The following is a 12,648-nucleotide window of genomic DNA, read 5'->3' on the forward strand; positions in this document are numbered from 1 at the left end:
CCTAGTCCAACCGCTCTGCCGAAGCAGGGTCACCTAGAGCAGGTTGAACAGGACCACATTCAGGCGGGTCTTGAATATCTCCAGAGAAGGAGAACACACAACCCCTCTGGGCAACTTGTTCCAGGGCTCCATCACCCTCAGAGGGAAGAAGTTCTTCCTCATGTTCATCTGGAACTTCCCATGCTTCAATTTGTGCCCGTTGCCCCTTGTCCTGTCACTGGGCACCTCTGAAAAGAGTCTGGCCCCGTCCTCTTGACACCCACCCTTTAGATATTTGTAGGCATTTATAAGGTTCCCTCTCAGCCTTCTCCAGGCTGAACAAGCCCAGCTCCCTCAGTCTTTCCTTGTAGCAGAGATGCTCCAGTCCCCTCATCGTACTCGTGGCCCTTTGATATCACCAGTTCTTAGCTCTGTAACATTATATCTGTAGGAGTAAAAAACAAAAATTGATGCAGGAAAAAGTCAGTCCAGAAATCTTTCTATACACACCAGAAATGATACATAAAAATACAGTTCTTTTTTTCCAAGCAAGGCAAGAAATCTTCCGAGAGGCAGTTGCTGGAAATTGAGAGAGCATGCCAGAGGAATGCTGTCTTTCTAATTCAGACCTGGTCTTAAGCAAAAGTTTTGGACTCACTAAGTGGCTGCAGGGTCCACAGTTCTCATGCTGCTGTCTCAAGTCCTGCTTAACAGAAGTATCTTGATTCCAAGAGCTGAATTCACACTTGGCCTGTTCTTCTGTGACAAAATTCAGCTATAAAATCAAGGTGTCCAGATGCTGGCTTGGAGATGTTTTGAAACCTTGCCTGTAAAAGTCTTCTGGAAAGTGACTTACTGGGGGAAAAAAGGATGACCCTGCAAAATCACCGAAATTTAAATATTACAGGATCATTACACGATGATACAAGCTCCCAGTGAATTGTGATGTTAACTCTTAGGTCTGATTCGAGCCCACAGTTTTGCACTGCCTGTTCACAGCCACAGGAATTGTCCCAGCCATAATGGCAAAGATTTAAAATGCAAATTAAAGTGTCTATTAAGCTTATCCAGCATTATCCTGATTAGCGATAAGCATTTTCAAGGAGACTTATACATCCAAAAGTTTAAACCAACCACTGTTAGAAAGCAGGAGGGAATCAAACACCAGGAGAGCACATCTGCAGATGAACGCTGAGATGGTCCTGGAAGGATGCCCATGCGAAGTGCTCACAGGCGTGCAAATCAGGGTGCACAGGCAACAGCAGATCTTTGGTGTCTCTGCTGCATTCGTTTTGTCTTCCATAGGTTTGTTGGGAGGAAACTTGTTTCTTCTTAGCTTTCTGTCTCCTTCTAAAATGGCATATTTCATCTCTGGGTCTTTCTTGGGAAATATTGTGCTGCTCCCAGGGGCTTTCACTGGCCAATATCCAAGTTACCTGTTGTCCTGCCTTTATCCCCTGCCCTCTCATATGTTTTCCAAGACTACAGAGAGCCTGTTGCAAGGAAATCCTAGTCTTCCTGATTTTTGGAGAGCAACTAGTCTCAAGGTCACTGTTGTCTACAAATCTCAGATATCATCATATTAGCACCACTATTCAGGCATTCCAAACCAAATCTAAACAGGCGAGCTCATCAATTTAGCTGTCTCACAGCTAAACCTCACCATTATGCGTGGCTTCCTGTCCTTACTGATTACAGTACAGTAGATTCATTATTATTATTTTTCATTTGGTTATATACAGCTGCATGGTGTCTTTTAATTGCCTTTTTTTCCAGTTGAGCCGCCAAGGGATGTAAGCAAATTATATGGCTTAACAATTTCGCCTGCTGCAAACAGACTTGTGTGGCCAGCGTACCAAAGACACTGTGAAAACATTACCTTTTACTGGAAGTGTAAACTCAATAAACCCCCAGGAGAGCAATAAAAATGCAGTAGCCAGCAGATTTAACAAGGACATGCTCAGTGCGCAGTGTAATCTTATTATGTGCTTAATGCCCAGTGGAATTACAGGAATTTGATTTAGCAACATCAGATTTCAGTTTCTCAAATTATACTGACTGCTTGTAAATTAAGGCTACGATTTGGGATAATGGCTTTTCATTTGCATTGGCAAAGCCCATATATTATATTTATTCTCACTACACTGTTTGTATTTTTGAAGTGTCACGGTGCATTGCCTTTGGGACTTAAACTGGGGTGATGGAGAGCTTTCCTTTGCATCAACGACACTCATGTTACTTCCCCATTAAATCCGGGTAAACGTTCTACCCTGGTGATCTTTATATGCTTGAAAGATCTATTTTATGGTTTCCCAAACCTGACTGAACACAGTGAAAGATGACTGAGTTTCTGGTGAAGGATTCTCCATCAGTCTGAGCCGGGATAGCATCGTTGGAAAGCCAGTGGTCTGCAGATGTGCAGTGAAGAAATCAGTGCAACAGTGTCCTTACAACCATACCAACATTATACTCCGAAGAGTTTTCTCTTCACGTGACCCTTTTTTTGGGCTCTGCCACTGCAGTGTATAAATAAACTGGAGAGAATGAGGCAGTGAGTGATTAATTACCTCTGGGAAGAGGAGTCCTGATGTCAGCAGGGCCACCACTGAACTAGCAGGCAACAGTAATGCTTGCGGGACTGTGAAGCGGATCAATGAATGGCTATTGAACTGCATGAGGGCGTTCTAAGCACTTGAGCTTTGGGAAAAATCATTTCACCTTGAGAGAAATGAAAGAAATAATTAAATCTAGTGGAATGAGCAAAGGGCACAGGCACACCTCTGGAAGAAGACAGGAAATACCTTTGCTGCTGACTTTGGCTTCCATGTCTAAGACATCTGTATAATCTTAAATAACCCTCTCTGTGCAAACTACAGCGTACAGTAGCATTACCTGATTTACTGAGGATCACTCTGACCAGCTCATACAACAGTAATTCCCCAGAATATTGGCATATCCTAGGCTGGAAAACCTTTACTGCTCCAAAGTCATTAATAGATCATAATGAGTTGATTAAAAATTAACAAGGTAACAATTCAATTAAGTGTTGTACCATTGGGCAATAAATGCAGCTGCAATTGGCAAGCACATCAACAGACTGCTGAGCAAGAAGCACTTCTGTTTACCTCCTGCACGACATGAGAATCCAATGGCTCTCACCCAAGGCTGGGGGGTAAAAAGTGTCATTAAAGTATTTTGTGACGGCCATGCATATCTACTGTGAAACACAAATATCATCCTTGTTTTGATGAAGTAAAACTGAACAAGCAAGCCTTTTAGCCTGTCATCAAGGCATTAGATGGTAGGTCAGCTGTAGATAACTCGCAGACAGCTACAGAATTTCCTGGACTCCAGACTCATTTGGAAATTTAACTCATTCCTTAACAATATCATGTAAAATGACAATAAAGTCCTCTAGCATTTTCCCAGGCTTCGACTCATATTTGCCAAGGGAACAAATAAACCCAATTGAACGCTATCCCAGTAGCTGATGTGGCAAGGCTGCTGCCCAGGGCTTTCCTGCAGTGCTGGGATCCTTCTCCTGAAGCGAGGAAGAGGTATGGACACCATTTCTGCAGCCCTGACCTCCTCCACGGTCACTGTGGGTTGTCTCTGCTGGTGGTTAAGAATTGCCCCAGTGCCATCACATAGTCCGTGTTGGGATCAGCCCATGCTACCCTCCCCACCTCCAAGGTCCCACAGAGGCGGGAGTCCTCCTCTGTCTGTGTGGCCACAAAAAGGGTTCCCCATGGCTATGCAGAGCCCTAGTGTCCCCATAAAGCCCTGGAGGGCCTAAGCAAGCATCTTCAGAGAAATATCTGCTCTGGAGCCAGTCTTTCAAAGCACAGAAGGGTTCACCCAGGATCAGCAAGAGAGAAACCCACAATGCCACATCATGCTCAGCACTTCATGGCAGCTGAAATCAGGGAGATCCCTTATAGCCCTTTTTCCATTTCTCCAGCCCTGGTTCCCAGAAAGATTGTGTTCAGAGCATGTTTCTGGCACTATTTTGCACGCACTTTTAATCTACCCCATCTGCACTTTAGGAGATGCAGTTTAGGTGCCTTTCCCAACGTAATGCCTGACAGATCTACGTGTGTCGGTTCTGCACAACCACGCTGCCCTGTGCTGTTAACATTCATTAAGATGCTTTAACAGTCAAATAAATGATGTGCCAGACACATAGTTTAATCTCAGAGTGTAACGAAACAGAGGACAATGACCTTAACTGCAGCCTTGGAATAAATATCACCATAAATACCACTAAGCAGGTATCACACAAAAACACCCGCCCTTGACATTAAAAAACATGCTCAGCCACACTGAGAGGGGAATACAACACATAATACATTACATCTTATCTGCATCTCGCTACCATTAAATGAGCATGGTTAATGCTTTAATAATCTGCCAGAGAACACTGTGGGATCTGCATCTGAGCTAACCCATGAAAGAGGAAACTGTCGTCTCATCTGTTGCCCCAGGCAAAATGAAATACTGTGGGCCGCCCTTGGCAAAGCGGGCATTTTTTGTGCAATGACATAGAGGGGGTTCAGGAAGAGCCAGTTCTGTCACTGGCAATACTTCAAAGAGTGATATCAAATTAGGGAAGGAGGACGAACCCACAGAGATGCTGATTTGTCCCCATGGAGGGAGGATAAGGGATCCCAGGGGAAGTGAGGACGTGTTGAGGGACAGACAAAGGCCCCTTCCCGAGGGTATCTCAGTGTATCTAATGGACCTCTCTGCTGCTGAGCAGGTGGCCATCACCCAAACCCCTGTTTATACATGTACCCCGTGATGGCCACAGGTGGTTCTGGCTCCGATAGATGTGTCTATCCACTTTAAACCCACTTCTAATCTTCGGCCTTCACAGTTTTAGGGTGCAACAAGTGCCCTTCCTGATGCACCCTGTAAAGAAACTCTTCCTTGTGGTTTTGCACCTCCCTGGCACCCTCCCGGACACCTGCTGGGCTATCTTTCAGGAGGGACGGTGCGTAGGCAAGAGCTGTGCTCTACATCCTGCATGGCTTCACAGATCCCCATCACATCCCTTTCCCAACCTTTCACTGTGTGGCAATTTATAACAGATCTTATGCTTTTAACCAGTGAGATTAAATCCACCAAAAGCATTCAGAGCCTCCTTGCTTACCCAGGTCCAAACCCAGAGAAGGCTGGGTGAAAAAGACACTTTGGGACAGGATGGGTTTGTTTGGATGCACACAGTGACCAGCAGGACGTTCAGCCTGTCAGAACTCACAGGACAGGTCAGAGATTAATTTTCCAGCTTTTAGTTTATCCGTCTCACCCAAGAGTTCAGTGTTTTCCCTTCTTTAAATAAATACTTTTTTTCTTGTCCTTATAATTTTTGTGTTGTAATAAAACAGCTTCAAAGATCAAAAGCTCTTGGGGGGTCTTTCGGCACCTTCAAGGAATTAATAAAAAAAGCTGGGTTAGAGGGGGGCAGCCCTGCATCCAAGCAGACTTGCACGAACACATGTTTCCAACCAATGCTTTCATTCTGAAAGCAAGCAAGAAAACCTACTTGAAAGTCAGTAATTTTCTAATTTTCTTCTATGGGACAAAAAAACCTCTAATGAGGAATTTTTTTGAAAGATTTGGGAAGTCAAATCCAGAGCCAAAGTCCAGGTACGATGCTTTCCTCGTTTGTATTTGCACCTGCTAGCAATCAAACTGGAATTTGCTGGTATCTAAGGCTTCCTGATCCCAGCCAATTTGCTGCAAAAGAAATTCCAGATGTAGGCACTAAACTGATTCTTTAACTGTACCTGTTGGCAGCAAGTTTTGAGGACCGTTTCTGTTGATTTGCCCATTGCTAAGGGTGCTGGTCCTGCAAAGTAAATCAGCAAAAGCCAGCAGAAACCAGTTGTAAGACTGAGCTGTAGAGAAAAAAGAAAAAAAAATCAGAGTCCCTTTAGGAAAAAACGCTGGTGCCATTGAAATCCACATCAAAACTTCCAGTGAGTTTAATAAGGGCATGTTTAGGCCTCACGCCTAGTTCTGCTGGCAGAGAAGCATTATCAGTAAAATGCTAAAGGCCCTCAGCAGGGCCTGATTTCTGCAAAAAATGAATATATAGGGGTCCCCTTTCTAGCTCTGATTTTGGGGTTTGGGTACTGCAACATATGATCCCAATCTAAACTGAGAATGAGAAATCTAAAAGTACAAAAGACGTTTTGCACCCTGTTTAGAAAGAAGCTGGCATGTCTGAAGCAGAGATTTAGATTGAGTCGTGCTTGCCCAGAGGAGTTTTCTTCGTTTTACAAGCCCCGGCAGATTTTCCGCTGGGACAGACTCACTTTCTGCATGAACCTTGGCCAATGCGGGAAGCCACAGCCCCGCTCGTGTTTCTGTCACCAGCACAGAGAAGGGCCGGTCCCCATTCAGCTTTGGCTCCCATGGGATGCATTTCAGCGTGTTTAGGCTAGATTTTATGCCCTCCCCCATCATTCCTTCACCTCCTTGTTCATCATTTAGGAACCTGGCCCCTCGCACTCTCGGCTTTCCCCTGTGTCCAGGGACTGAACAGCCAGGCTGGACATGTGTGGCATCACTGGTAGCGGCTGAGGGCTGATGCGGGAGGTGCAGCATGTGCTGCAGGATGTTAGAAGATGGAAGAGGACTGCTGTCCCCAGCCATGTCTCCCAGACACCCTCCACTGGGAAGAGCCGGCAAGCCACTCCGGCAGCCAAGCCGCCCCTGTGTTATCTCTGAAAAAGGCTCCGGCGTCACGGTGGGGCGAAACAGGGAAAACAAACCACCCACATGCCCTGTCTCCAGAGGGATTAAATGTGAAGTTTAGATTAAATAAACCATGTAATGAAATATCTTGCACTCCCATTAACAGAAATCATAGATGCTATCAGGAAGGACGAAGTACGGGGTCACGTTTCCCCCCCAGCATCGTCCCCGTCTTTCACACCCACCCTTGTGCACCACGCACACTCACATGTACACAAAAACACAACCTCTCTCCTCCTGGCACTCTCTTCTGTGAATTTATAGGTGGGATGTTCTCCCCAGGTGACAACCCTCCACACCACAGCAGTGTTGGGGCCAGTGAAGAAAACGGTCCAGTCTGTTTGGGATTGCCAGGGCTTCAAAAAATAATCCAGGGCTGAGCATTTTATAAGAGATTTAAAAGTTAAAATCCAGATGAGAACAGGTCGTTCACACTGGCAGACAGTTCTGAAAGCTACTGTTCCCCCCGAGCATCTCCACTGCCCTCTGCAAGCCCCTGCTGCACCCGCTTCATCCCATTCCTCTGCTTTACCAGCCTTCACCTTCCCCTCAGAGCCACACTCTCCAAGAAGCTTTGCATTCCTAAGCCTTATTGATTGTTTTATCAGAGCAAAGCTTGAACTACACTTTTAATGTAGAGAAAACTAGGCAGAAGTGAGGTTAGAACACTGAGGTCTGCAGACCTCCCTCTCCACCATGCCTGATGTTCGTAGCCTTGCAGGGTGTCCCAGCTCCCACTGTGCCTCACTCCACCTGGGCAGCAAAAAGCAGCCCACACCTGCACTGGGAACAAGCAGAATTAAACAAATGCCATCTGCCACCACCAACATCAGACAGAGCACTGAGAAAATGCGCGTTGCACTGCAAACACTGATAGAGTCAGTGAAATGTCAGGAGGGTTAGCAAGACGACACCATCTTCGCAAGCTCTCATCTTGTTATGGCAGTGCCAGGAAGTTGAAAAGCTTTAACTGGGGTGGGAGAGCTGCAGTTCCCCATAAATAAGTCTTTCTAGACATGCAGATTTTCTGTATTTTAACTTTTGGAGCTGCAATTCCCAGTGATGGTCATTGGCTTTAGGCAATGGTGTTTTTAGGGAGAAAATCTGAATGAAGCTCAGTTCGTCAAGTCTGTGAATGAGCTAGGGGTCAAAACTCCTTATTTAGCCTCTGACAGAAATTGGTAAAATTGTACACTTCCACAGAAGAGTGGGAGGATTAAAATGGCAACCTCAGCTGTCATTTCCTAACTTCTAAGCATTTGGAGAAACTGCAACCTCTGTCTTGTCAGTTTTACAAGTACAACAGGCGCAGAACTTGGATGGATGAGGTATGACTTCAAGAGCAGCTCAGACATCTAGTAACCAACCAGCCCTATCTCCCCCAAGAAGAAAGGACCAGATCCTCCAAAAGCAAAGAAGCCCAGACAACTCATAGAAGAGCAGCAGTTTTTATTAGTGGTTGTTTATCTGGAGCTTAAGTTCCCAGACAGATTCCCAAGCCATACCCAGATAACTCAGTTCTGCTGAAAAACAAAAAGTCTTTAAAAATTCAGAAGAAATCTTGTGTTTTACAGGAGGATGAACCCAAAGACATATTAGCAATGCCAAAGTGCAAACTTTACTCAAATTAGCACAAAATGGGAAGGGTGTCCTGGTCCCATGGACCCATGGTAGCGGAAACTTCACGGTTGTTCCTAAAGGTACTTCTGCACACAGCCCCCTGCATGGCCACGGGTCTTCTTGCAAGAGCTGGGAAGCACGAAATGTTCATCCCTCTCCCAATGAATCCACACACAGGGCATCTAGTGACCGATGTCATTCCTTCTGCCCCGCTGGCAGCTGCTGTCATGGTCATGAACCACATTGGGTAGAGCACTTTTTTCAGCTTTCAGCCCCCCAGGTCAGATCCTGAATCCCCCACTGTGGTCGCTGCTCCTATTCCCTTTAGTGGACTTTCCTGCCCAGCTGAGAAGAGAAGATGTGGTATATGCTCTGCCGTGCGCTCGCCTCTGCTGATGTTGAATCAAAGCATTTAGCAGGACTATGCTCCAGCTCAGCTAGACTTCACAGATTTCCATTTTCACCACAAACACAAACACACCCAAGTGCAAAAACATGGTTCCCCGTGCCTGTCTCTTTCTAGCCGCCAAAGTCAGAGCGCAAGGCAAGATCCGGTGTGGCAAGCAGCTCCCTTTCATCATCCGATACTGCGTTTCCTAAGGCTTCGGCAGTGCTGTTACACATCAGTAGCAGATCTGTTCAGCTGGGGTTACAGGAAGGTGGTTGTTTTCAGGGTACAAGGCTCCTTCTGCTTTCCAGCCAAACAGCTACAACTAACAAAAACATTGCTGGTAAACCATGTGCTAGCAGCGTATTCCTGATATAATCCAACCAGATTTATTGTTGGTTGGCAGTATGAAGATTTCAGCAAGGCACAATCTGATTTTTTCAAAAGACCACACCTAATTAGCTGCATTTAAAGTAACATTCGTTAGCCTTTTTTCCACTACAGAAACTAAACAAATGTGCATGCCAAACAAGCAGAATTGAGAATTTTCTTCCTTAATTCCCTTCTGCATCCCAGAAGCTGAGTTTTAGCTTTTGTTACGAACGAGTTGACTATTTGCAGGCTGTAGCAACCCTTTTCACTTCACATCTTCCCCGAAAGCTCTCCACACAGAACTTCTCCACTATTTCCTCAGCGAGCTCTTTCCAACATTAACAAGCAAAATCAGAGCTGACGAACCCTGAATTCAACCCACGTACTCCAATAACGAGAATATGGAAGAAAAGCATCCCCTGCATCCTACCTCTCGGTACCTGTCCTGCTACATCAGGGTTAGCCCCTTGTAGGGAAGGACTATTTTGTTAATTGACCTACTTCTAATCTACAGGGATAATCCTTTTCTTGCTAGGGAGCTGTGTCTCGCCTGAGCACAGCCTCTCTCCAGCAAATCCTGCATTGCAGCTTGGTAGGAAATCTTACATCTGGGTGCTTTTGTCACTTCACAAGAAGCATCAGCTTGCAGAGATGATTTATTTAGTCACAGATAACAAACAGACACCCTGCTGCTAACATCTCTAACAATGTGTTCACCCTTCAGTAAGTTACCAAGAAAACACTTGTAGATCATCACTTCTGTCTGAATCTCCTCATTTGGTAGCTCCATCGACCTCTCTTCTAAGCAGACCCTGAGCCTTTTTAAAATGCTAATTAATCTGTAAATGACATCTTTTTTACATGAAACCACCACTTATTGTTTCTTCTTATTGTCCTATAAATAGGAGAAAGCTATGCTCCCAACAGGTGAAAAGACTTCCTAACCATGGCACCTGACAGGACTAAATGCCTCTCTCCCATCCCTTCTCCAGGCTGCATTTTGTACCAAGAAGTTGGCAGATTACCTGGACACTCAACTCCTGGGCTGAGCAGCCCCCTGGCCAGGCAAGCCCTGTCGTTGGCTGCACCGAAGGCTGAGGGGATGGCAAGATCCCTCATGGTACTAGTTTTGATGGGGGTCCCACGGGATGCAAGCATAGCAATGTAGTTGCTGTTGTTCAGATGCAATGCAGATGTCTGTAAGCGTTTGGGATGCTGATTGCTGTGACTCAGTGCAAGGTCCTCAGCCAACTGATAGCATCATAGCACAAGGAGGATAATCATTTCTGATTGCTACAACGTACTGCAACAAAAACTGTCTCAGGGCTCCTGTTCCATTTTGGCATCTGCTCCACACAGCATTACTCATCATCTACAGAGACCTCTCAGCCTATTAAGTGAGGAAGCTGAAGGCTTCGTCTTTTCTAATCACTGTACCACCAGTGCGGCTTGAGGAACGAATACTCAGCCCACCTCCCCTGTCCCCACACAGCCTGTCCTCTGCTCCTCGTGCTGAATGTATTAACTCTGCCAGAAAATAAATGCACGCATTAAATTTGGCGGGGACTGTAATCCAAGTCCCTAAAAGAGAAAAAGCCAAATATACATTAAACAGTAGAGACAACTGAGTGTTCTGCAGCTTGGAGGCATGTAGCGTTCCCTCATTAAAATTTAAGTATCAAATAAATTCATTAAATATGGCGACAATAGGAACTAAACCTGGTCTGTGTTTTTAAGGCATCCTAATTGAATACAGACCTGGTTTTGCACTTCCTTTGTGGTTCAGGTGGATGCTCGTTGTCCTATGAACATAACAAGGGTGCTACAAAGGCTTTTCCCCAGCCCTGCAGCCCCTGTTCAAGATCACAGCAGCTTGCTCAGTTTGAGAGCTTTCTTCCTCTTGTTGTACAATGCAGGGAGAAGAAGCAGGGGTTGTTATTGCTGCAGTGAGCTTGGGCTTTTGATAATATTAAACTGTTTAGGTTGGAAGTGAAACCTGACTTTGTCGAGAACCATATGGTGCTTAAATGATGTTGCAGCCTCGCAAGTCTGCAGGGTGGAAAACAGGCCCAGATTCCACAATATCTCCAAATTACCAAAGCTGTGAATATAATGAAGAAGGAAGAAAGCTTAAGGAAATTCTGTCTTTGGTGGCAAAGGTGTAACTGGGCACAGGAATACCCGAGTGGGAGAGAAGAGGCTACTGAATAAGTTACAGAACATGCTTAGGTGTGGATTTAATTATGAGCAGTAAGAAAGAAGCATACCTCAAGGAGCTTGGAGCCCACAAGCCTTAAGCTGAGACACTCACCTCTCACAGGCTAGGGGGACCATCAACATCATAAATCTTCTTTGATAATTATAACGATCACCATAATTTTGAAAATCTTATATAATAATAATAATGATCAATAGCAATCACCACCAATATTTTAAAGCTTCCCTTTTATTACAACACAGCATTTTCTCGTCAGGGTTCAGTCCGTGGTAGGTGACACTCCGTCCAGAGAGCACACTGCACCGGAGGGATCTCAGCTGGGATCTGTGGGACCAGCACACAAACAAGATGGTCTCTCTAGAGTGTCCACTATTTTCTGCCTCTTCAGCAGTGCTGTATGTAGTTGGTGAAAAGCTCCAACATCCTTCAGGATGAAAACTGTCCTGTAAGTGTAAAATAATACTGCTAAATCTGAGAGGAAAATATGCGCTCATAGCCTGGAAGCATTCTCCACAATGGCAGGAATCATCAATCCAGACTTCCTGAGAGCCAACGAGAACCATGGGAGTGGTTTTCCCCAAAGTGCCCAAGATCATATATTACTTTTATGCCACATCAAGGACTTGTATTAAAAAAAATAAAAATTATAACTACAAAACAACAAATCAAAAAACACAAAGTTTTTTTAAAAGAGTCTTTAAAAATTCTCTTTTAATTTGTTCTATTAATCTTAGGAAATACCTTTGATGTAAGAAAGTTTCTATGACAGAACCAGGGCTGGCAGTTGAATTCATTGCCTTCCATGCTTGGATTACGGGGAAAGCCCTCAGGGGGCTGTTACCAAAGGACAGGGATGATTTCTTACGGTCCAAACCTTCGAAGAGGTGGCACAAAAATCAAGGCTATTCAGATAGTCTTATTAGCATCTACATCCAGCCCTGACAACACCGCCACTGAAGGAAATAGCTCAAGCCAGGTGCACCAGCTCCTGCCAAACCATCGCCTTCATTGTCCATTGCTGTAGCAAGTCACACGATGTAACCTCATGGAAAAGGTTTACCTAAAACCAGCCCAGGTATTCTGTTCTGTTAAAGAACAGTTTCAGTTCTCTGAAGGTTATTAATCATCTCCTAATGGTCAGCCGAAATTACTGTTGGTCTATTTATGTCTGCTTTTTCCTTACGCCCAGTAGTTTTAATATTACCCCCTCATGCAGGTGTTCAAGCCTAGATACACTTGTGGAATGAGCACACGTCTCTCCAGCCCCTCTTTGGCAACACCAAGCTACCTTAACCCCTTCTCTGACATG

The sequence above is a fragment of the Opisthocomus hoazin genome, chromosome 7 (assembly GCF_030867145.1).
Source record: "Opisthocomus hoazin isolate bOpiHoa1 chromosome 7, bOpiHoa1.hap1, whole genome shotgun sequence".
Lineage (NCBI taxonomy): Eukaryota > Metazoa > Chordata > Aves > Opisthocomiformes > Opisthocomidae > Opisthocomus > Opisthocomus hoazin.